This window comes from Bos indicus, chromosome 18, assembly GCF_029378745.1.
Source record: "Bos indicus isolate NIAB-ARS_2022 breed Sahiwal x Tharparkar chromosome 18, NIAB-ARS_B.indTharparkar_mat_pri_1.0, whole genome shotgun sequence".
NCBI classification, from domain to species: domain Eukaryota; kingdom Metazoa; phylum Chordata; class Mammalia; order Artiodactyla; family Bovidae; genus Bos; species Bos indicus.
This window is the reverse complement of record NC_091777.1, coordinates 49,317,242-49,325,752: the sequence shown is the minus strand read 5'-3', so window position 1 is coordinate 49,325,752 and position 8,511 is coordinate 49,317,242. Positions and strand designations below refer to the sequence as shown.

General features: G+C 44.3%; 1 pseudogene; it reads left to right on the top strand.

Moving 5' to 3' along the window:
• The first annotated feature begins 5,756 nt into the window (after positions 1–5,756).
• On the top strand, positions 5,757–6,255 carry LOC109572078 (small ribosomal subunit protein eS19 pseudogene; annotated as a pseudogene).
• Positions 6,256–8,511: the final 2,256 nt, after the last annotated feature.

Below are 8,511 nucleotides of genomic sequence, written 5' to 3'. Positions count from 1 at the left end.
GAACTATGAACATCTCCTACTGTGGCTTGCCTTTTTACACACACTCTCTCTCTTTTTTAAAAAATACATTCTGTCAATTAGGTGTTTTTTTTTTTTTGTTTGTTTTTTTGTTTTGCTGTTCTGGGTCTTAGTTGCAGCATGTGGGATTTAGTTCCTTGACCAGGGACTAAATCTGGGCCCACTGCATTGGGACCGTGAAGTCTTAACCACTGGACCACCTGGGAAATCACATCTTTTTACTCTCTTAATGGCATTTTTTAGATGCTTTTGAACTATGGTGTTGGAGAAGACTCTTGAGAGTCCCTTGGACTGCAAGGAGATCCAACCAGTCCATTCTAAAGGAGATCAGTCCTGGGTGTTCTTTGGAAGGACTGATGCTAAAGCTGAAACTCCAGTACTTTGGCCACCTCATGCAAAGAGTTGATTCATTGGAAAAGACTCTGATGCTGGGAGGGATTGGGGGCAGGAGGAGAAGGGGACGACAGAGGATGAGATGGCTGGATGGCATCACTGACTCAATGGACGTGAGTCTGAGTGAACTCTGGGAGTTGGTGATGGACAGGGAGGCCTGGCGTGCTGTGATTCATGGGGTTGCAAAGAGTCGGACACGACTGAGTGACTGAACTGAACTGAACTGAATGGACAGAAAGTCTTAACTTTAGCATCACTCAATTTCTCAATTTTTCTTTATGGATTTTTTTAATCCTATTAAAGCTATATCCCCATGTTTCTGAAACATATTGATATTCTCTTATTTTCCAAAAGTTTTATCATTTGCATTACATTTAGGTTGGCAATCTATCTGCAACTGATTTCTGTGTATGGTGTAAGGTGGGGTTGTTAATGTTTTTAAACTAATACACATGGCTAATAAAATAAAGATAAATGAGTCTGCTTTCTTAAGGGGACTTCTTTCTAAAATATTCTTTCCTTAAGAAAGTAAATCATCTTATTACTGAAAAATAAGAAAGTAGAAAGAGCCAGAAAAGGATAACCAGCTCAAATTCAGCTGACACACCTGAATTTGAATCCTGGGTTTGCCATTTCTTGGCTGGGTAACCTTGGACTAGTTCCACTCTTCTCTTAGTCTCAGTGTCCTAATCTCTAAAATGGGTTCAGCAATGACTACTTCTTTTTTTAAGACTTTTTTTTTAATGTGGAGCAGTTTTAAATTTTTTAATTTATTTTTGATTGGAGGATAATTGCTTTACAATATTGTGTTGGTTTCTGCCATACATCAACATGAATCAGCCATAGGTATACACATGTCCCCTCCCTCTTGAGTTACCTTCCCACCTCCCACCCCGCTCCGCCCCCTACCTTGTCACAGAGCACCAGGTTTGAGCTCCCTGTGTCGTACAGCAAATTCCCACTGGCGATCTGTTTTACATATGGTAATGTATATGCTTCAGTGTGGCTCTCCCAGTTCGTCCCATCTTCTCCTTCTCCCACCGTGTCCACAAGTCTTCCCTACACCTGCGTTTCACTGCTGCCCTGCATATAGGTTCATTAATACCATTTTTCTAGATTGCATGTTGTTATCGTTCATTCCCTGAGTTGTGACCAACTCTTTGCAACCCCATGGACTGCAGTATGCCAGGCCTCCCCGTCCCTCACCATCTCCCAAAGCTTGCCCAAGTTCATGTCCATTGCATTGGTGATGCCATTCAGCCATCTCATCCTCTGACACCCTCTTCTCCTTCTGCCCTCAATCTTTCCCAGCATCAGTGACTTTTCCAATGAGTTGGCTGTTCGCATCAGGTGGCCAAAATACTGACACTCCAGCTTCAGCATCAGTCCTTCCAATGAGTATTCAGGATCGATTTCCCTCAAGATTGACTGGTTTGATCTTTTTGCTGTCCCCGGGACTGTCAGCAGTCTAGATTCCATATATATATATTAATATATGATAGTTGTTTTTCTCTTTCTGACTTACTTCACTTTGTGTAATAGACTCTAGGTACATGATGTGGACCATTTTTAAAGTCTTTGTTGAATATGTTAGAACATTGCTTCTGTTTCATGTGGGGTTTTTTTGGCCTTGAGCCATGTGGGGTCTTAGCTCCCCAAACAGGGATGGAACTACACCCCCTACATTGGAAGGCAAAGTTTTAAGCACTGGGCCATGAGGGAAGTCCCTGGCTACTTCATAAGTGCTTAGAAAGATACAGCATGTAAAGCCTATATCATAGGGTGAGGCACAAAGAAAGAACTCAATTAATAGTAGCTGCAACGGTTAACAAAACATTTCATTTAATCACTCAGTGTTCATTTACCCTTAAGCTACTGCTGGTAACAGTGGGTGTCCCTCATTGGAGCCTTTTTTCTTAGACACTGGATCTGAGTTGAATCACGATCATCTGACATACCAATGTTATTTTACTGGACTCTTCTAAACATTCTTTTGTAATGACTGTGTGATATTTCATTGTGTGGTGAAATTCACCTGTTCTGCGGAGAAGAGAAATGGCATTAATGGATGAAAAACCAGGTGTTTGGAGCCAGGTGGCCAGGGTTCAAACCCAGCTTCCAACTCTAGTAGCTCTAAGTCCTTTGGCTCTCTGTGCCTCAGTGTCCTCATCTGTAAAATGGGGATAACATACTGCGTACTTGATATGTTTTTAGAGAATTGCTGAGAATTAGACCAGTGAATGGCTGTAGTGAACTAAGTACAGTATCAAAAGTAGTATTTGGTGTAAACAGAGTCCTCAGAAATCCTAATAGAAATATTTCAGGGTTTTGCAATTCATTATAAAAGATAAAGTAGACTGATGGAGATAGTTCGATGAATCAGTAGATGTGTAATAAAGCAAGAGTAGTAAAATGCTAATGGTCGAATCTAGGTGATGAATATGTGGGTTTCTTATAAAATTATTTTACATTTTTTGTATGTTTAAAATTTTTCATAATAAATTTTGGGAAAGTACTTGAGGGAGATCCATGTAGCTATTGCTATTGATGATCTTGGTGAAAACAGAGCAGCAATTGCTAGGAGCACTGCTGTGTGCCAGGTGCCCTGCTTAGGAAATAGCTCATTTGATGATCTGTAATGATTTGATACTCTGTAATGCAGACTCTAGGAGGCCCATTTTATAGATAGGAAAATTGAGGTTTGGCAAACCTTAGCAACTCACTGTGTGGCCTTCAGGTCACTGACTTGGTCCGAGGCAGAAGAGGCCTATGGGATCCAGAGGAGGTGATTGATGGAGGGACAGCTCCCTTCTAGGAGGGTGGCCTACTCTTCAGGGACAGGGACCTGGGCAGACAGGTCTTGGGGTCCCACCTGGGGAAGGTTCCTTGTTATCACAGCTGCCATATATAGATGGAGCACTCCCCATGTGCAGGCATCACACTGAGTGCTTTGCATAAACAATCTCATTGATACTGCACCCTGGCTATTAACCTCATTTTTAAATTTTAAATTTTCATTTTGGCTGTGCTGGGTCTTTGGCTTAGTTGCTCTATGGCATGTGGGATCTTAGTTCCCCAATCAAAGATCAAACCTGTATCCTCTGCATTGGAGGTGGATTCTTAACCACTGGACCACCAGGAAGTCCTCTAGCCCCATTTTATAGATGGAGAAACTGAGGCTAAGAGAGATTGAACAATTTAGCCAACATCATACAGCCTGTATATAGTCAAGCTGGGACTAAGACCCTGGTGTGTCTGATGTGATAGCCTGGGATGTGAACGCTTTTAGGAGAGACTTTTCCCCAGCTAGGATATTCTCTGTTGAGAAATACTGTCAACACCACCCTCAGTTTTATCCAGAATCTGCCCACTTCCCTCCCTTCCCCAGCAGCTACCCATCAGCTCCTTCCTGGACTGTCCTAGCAGCCCCCTCTCATGTCTCCATGCTTCCATCCTGTCCCCACTGTCTTCCCCACATGCAACCACAGGAATCTTGTTAACCCCTGAGCGAGGCCACGGTCCTCCCCTGCCCAGAGTCCTCCCCGTGGCCGATCCCACACCATCTGCCCCAGCCACCATTCTATCCTCACTCCTGCTACTCAACCCTGGCTCAGTCTCCCCCAGATACAGAGGCTTCTATCCTGTTCCTTGAGCACAACAGATGCATTCTTATCTCAGGGCCTTTGCACCGGCTACTCTCTCTGCCTTGAACATTTTTTCCTGATGCCCCTATGCTGGAAAAGACTGTTGAGAGTCCCTTGGACAGTAAGGAGATCAAACCAGTAAATCCTAAAGGAAATCAACCCTGAATATTCATTGGAAGGACTGATGCTGATGCTAAAGCTCCAATACTTTGGCCACCTGATGCGAAGAACTGACTCATTTGAAAAGACCCTGATGCTGGGAAAGATTGAAAGCAGCAGGAAAAGGGGGCGACAGAGGATTAGATGGTTGGATGGCATCATTGACTCTATGGACATGAGTTTGAGCAAACTCTGGGAGACAGTGAAGGACAGGGAAGCCTGGCGTGCTTTAGTCCACGGGGTTGCAAAGAGTCAGACAGGACTGAGCGACTGAACAACAACGTAACTTTCTCCTTCCTGCCTTCAGACTTGACCCAAATGTCACCTTATCAGTGAGGTTCTCCTTGACTTCCTGATGGAAAATAACAATCCACCTCCACACATCGTTCTGAATCCCCTAAGTCAGGGGTCTGGAGACTTTCGGTAAAGGTGGTTGTGGTTGTATAGTCTCTCACTCATGTCGGACTCTATTGCGACCCCGTGCACTGTAACCCACCAGGCTCCCTGTCCATGGGATTTCCCAGGCAAGAATACTGGAGTGGGCTGCCATTTTCTTTTCTAGGGGATCTTCCTGACCCAGGGATAGAACCCGTGCCTCCCGCTTGGCAGGCAGATTCTTCACCACTGAGCCACCTGGGAAGATATTAAAGAGTTTAGGCTTCAGTAGCCATATGCTCTGTGTCATAGCTTCTCAACTCTGGTTATAACACAAAAGCAATCACAGACAATATGTAACTGAATGAGCATGGCCATGTTGCAATAAAATTTTATTCATGGACATTGAAATGTGAATTTCATGCAAATATTATATATCACAGGGACTTCCCTGGTGGTCCTGTGGTTAAGATTCCGGGCTTCCAATGCAGGGGGCACAAGTTCAAACTCTGACTGGGGAACTAAGATTAAGATCCCACATGCCGTGAACCACAACCAAAAAGAAAAACATTCTCTTTAAAAAAAAAAATAGTGGATTATATTTGATTTAAGTGTTGTGACAAAATATTCTCTTGATTTTATTTTCCCAAACATTAGTAGTTGTAGTGTTAGTCGTTCAGTCGTTGACATTCCCTTCTGCAGGGGATCTTCCTGACACAGGGATCAAACCCAGGTGTCCTGCATTGCAGGCAGATTCTTTACCTTCTGAGCTACATTAAAAGATATAAAAACCATCCTTAGCTTGGGAACTGTACAAAAGCAAATGGCAGGCTAGATTGTACCTGGGTGCTACAGTTTGCTGACCCCTGTCCTAAGCCCACCCTGCCCAATGTTTTCACATCACCTTCTAACAGTCTGTAATATTTATTTATGTGTTATATTTATTATCTAACTTCCCCGCTAGTCTGTCAGCTTCAAAAATGCAGGGACTGGGGACTTTCCTGGTGGTCTGGTGGTTAAGAATCTGCTTTGCAATGCAGCAGACACAGTTTCTATCCCCGGCTGAGAAATTAAGGTCCCACATGCCACAGGCTCACTGCAACAAAGATTCAACACAGCTGAATAAATAAATATATCTATTTTTAAAAGACAGGGATTTTGCCCCTGGCTGGCAGCATGGAGGCCGCACGATGCCTGGAGTTACTGTAAAAGACATGAACCAGCAGGAGTTCGTCAGAGCTCTGGCAGCCTTCCTCAAAAAGTCCAGGAAGCTGAATGGGTGGACACAGTCAAGCTGGCCAAGCATAAAGAACTTGCTCCCTACGATGAGAACTGGTTCTACACACGAGCTGCTTCCACGGCACAGCACCTGTACCTCCCGGGTGGCGCTGGGGTTGGCTCCATGACCAAGATCTATGGGGGGTGCCAGAGGAACGGCGTCATGCCCAGCCACTTCAGCAGAGGCTCCAAGAGTGTGGCCCGGCGGGTCCTCCAAGCCCTGGAGGGGCTGAAAATGGTGGAAAAGGACCAAGATGGGGGCTGCAAACTGACGCCTCAGGGACAGAGAGATCTGGACAGAATCGCTGGACAGGTGGCAGCTGCCAACAAGAAGCATTAGAACAAATGGTGCTGGGTTAATAAAGTGCCTCGTTTGTTAAAAAAAAAAAAAAAAGCAAGGTGAAAAGACAGACTTCAGAATGGGAGAAAATAATAGCAAATGAAGCAACTGACAAACAACTAATCTCAAAAATATACAAGCAACTCCTGCAGCTCAATTCCAGAAAAATAACAACCCAATCAAAAACTGGGCCAAAGAACTAAATAGACATTTCTCCAAAGAAGACATACAGATGGGTAACAAATACATGAAAAGATGCTCAACATCACTCATTATCAGAGAAATGCAAATCAAAACCACAATGAGGTACCATTTCATGCCAGTCAGAATGGCTGCGATCCAAAAGTCTACAAGCAATAATGCTGGAGAGGATGTGGAGAAAAGGCAACCCTCTTACACTGTTGGTGGGAATGCAAACTAGTACAGCCACTATGGAGAACAGTGTGGAGATTCCTTAAAAAACTGGAAACAGAACTGCCATATGACCCAGCAATCCCACTGCTGGGCATACACACCGAGGAAACCAGAATTGAAAGAGACACGTGTACCCCAATGTTCATCGCAGCACTGTTTATAATAGCCAGGACATGGAAGCAACCTAGATGTCCATCAGGAGACTAATGGATAAGAAAGCTGTGGTACATATACACAATGGAGTATTACTCGGCCATTAAAAAGAATACATTTGAATCAGTTCTAATGAGGTGGTTGAAACTGGAGCCGATTATACAGAGTGAAGTAAGCCAGAAAGAAAAACACCGATACAGTATACTAACGCATATATATGGGATTTAGAAAGATGGTAATGATAACCCTGTATGCAAGATAGCAAAAGAGACACAGATGTATAGAACAGTTTTTTGGACTCTGTGGGAGAGGGAGGTAGGGATGATTTGGGAGAAGGGCATTGAAACATGTATAATATCATATAAGAAATGAATTGCCAGTCCAGGTTTGATGCAGGATACAGGATGCTTGGGGCTGGTGCCCTGGGATGACCCAGAGGAATAGTATGGGGATGGAGGTGGGAGTGGGGTTCAGGATGGGGAACACGTGTACACCCGTGGCAGATTCATGTTGATGTATGGCAAAACCAATACAATATTGTAAAGTAATTAGCCTCTAATTAAAATAAATAAATTTTTAAAAAAAGACAGGGATTTTGTCTGACTGGCACACGGTAGGTGCACAATAAAGATTTGTTAAATGATTGAATACTTGAATGAATCTTATTGATTACTGAAAGCATGAACTGAAGCTTTATTTCCACCACCTTCCTCACGTGGGGTAACCATGGCCAGTGCCCATCCAGGAGGAACCTGCTAAATGATGAGTCCAAGAATTAGAGATTGGCAGGAAGAGATTAGCAGGGAACCATTTCCTCTCACCCTGACCTTTGGCCTTCATGATTTCATCCTGTCTGTGATGTCATGGGTCAGGCGACCTGAGAGCCATCAGAGGTGAAGGGCATGCCGAGGGCACAGCTCATCTACTCAGAGATGCCATCCTGCCTCAGATTATCACAGGAAGGGTGACTCACCTCCTCAGATGTGGAAGCTTCTTGGGACAGAGCCAGGGCAACTCCCCTCCCCAGCCCCGCCTTCTCTGTGAACCCTGTCTCCCGCCCACCTGGTAATTATGGCGGCAGCCAGCTCGGTGCTCACTATGTGTCAGGTACCACGAGTGTGATTATGTGAATTTCACAGATCTCCTCATATCCCCATTTTCTTTTTTTTTAATTAAATTTTTTAAAATTAAATTTTAAATTTTATTTATTGTTGACTGCCCTGAGACTTCGTTCCTTTGTGTGGGCTTTCTCTAGTTGCAGCGATTGCGGGGCTACCCTTCTCTGCGGTATGTGAGCGTCTCATTGCAGTGGCCTCTCCTGTTACAGAGCATGGGCTCTAGGCACGTGAGTTTCAGTACAGTTGTGGCTCATGGGCTTAGTTGCCCCATGGCATGTGAGATCTTCCCAGACCAGGGATTGAACCTGTGTCCCTTGCATTGGCAGGTGGGTTCCTATCCATCAGGGAAGTATAAGTCCCTATCCTTATTTTCTAGAAAAGTAAACTGAGGCTCAGAGAAGTAAGCTAACAACTTAATTAGAAAGGAGAAGAGCTAGGATTCATTCCCAGAGCCTTCTGCCTCCAGGGCCTTGACTACTGAACTCCACAGTCTCAAATTCATCCCTCTGCCCGAGACATCAGCCGTCACATCCTGGATTTCAGGTGTCAACTCTAGGCCAGTGGCACCTCCTCATACTGTCCAATCATGGGATGGGATCAATGGTGCCACAGGATCCAG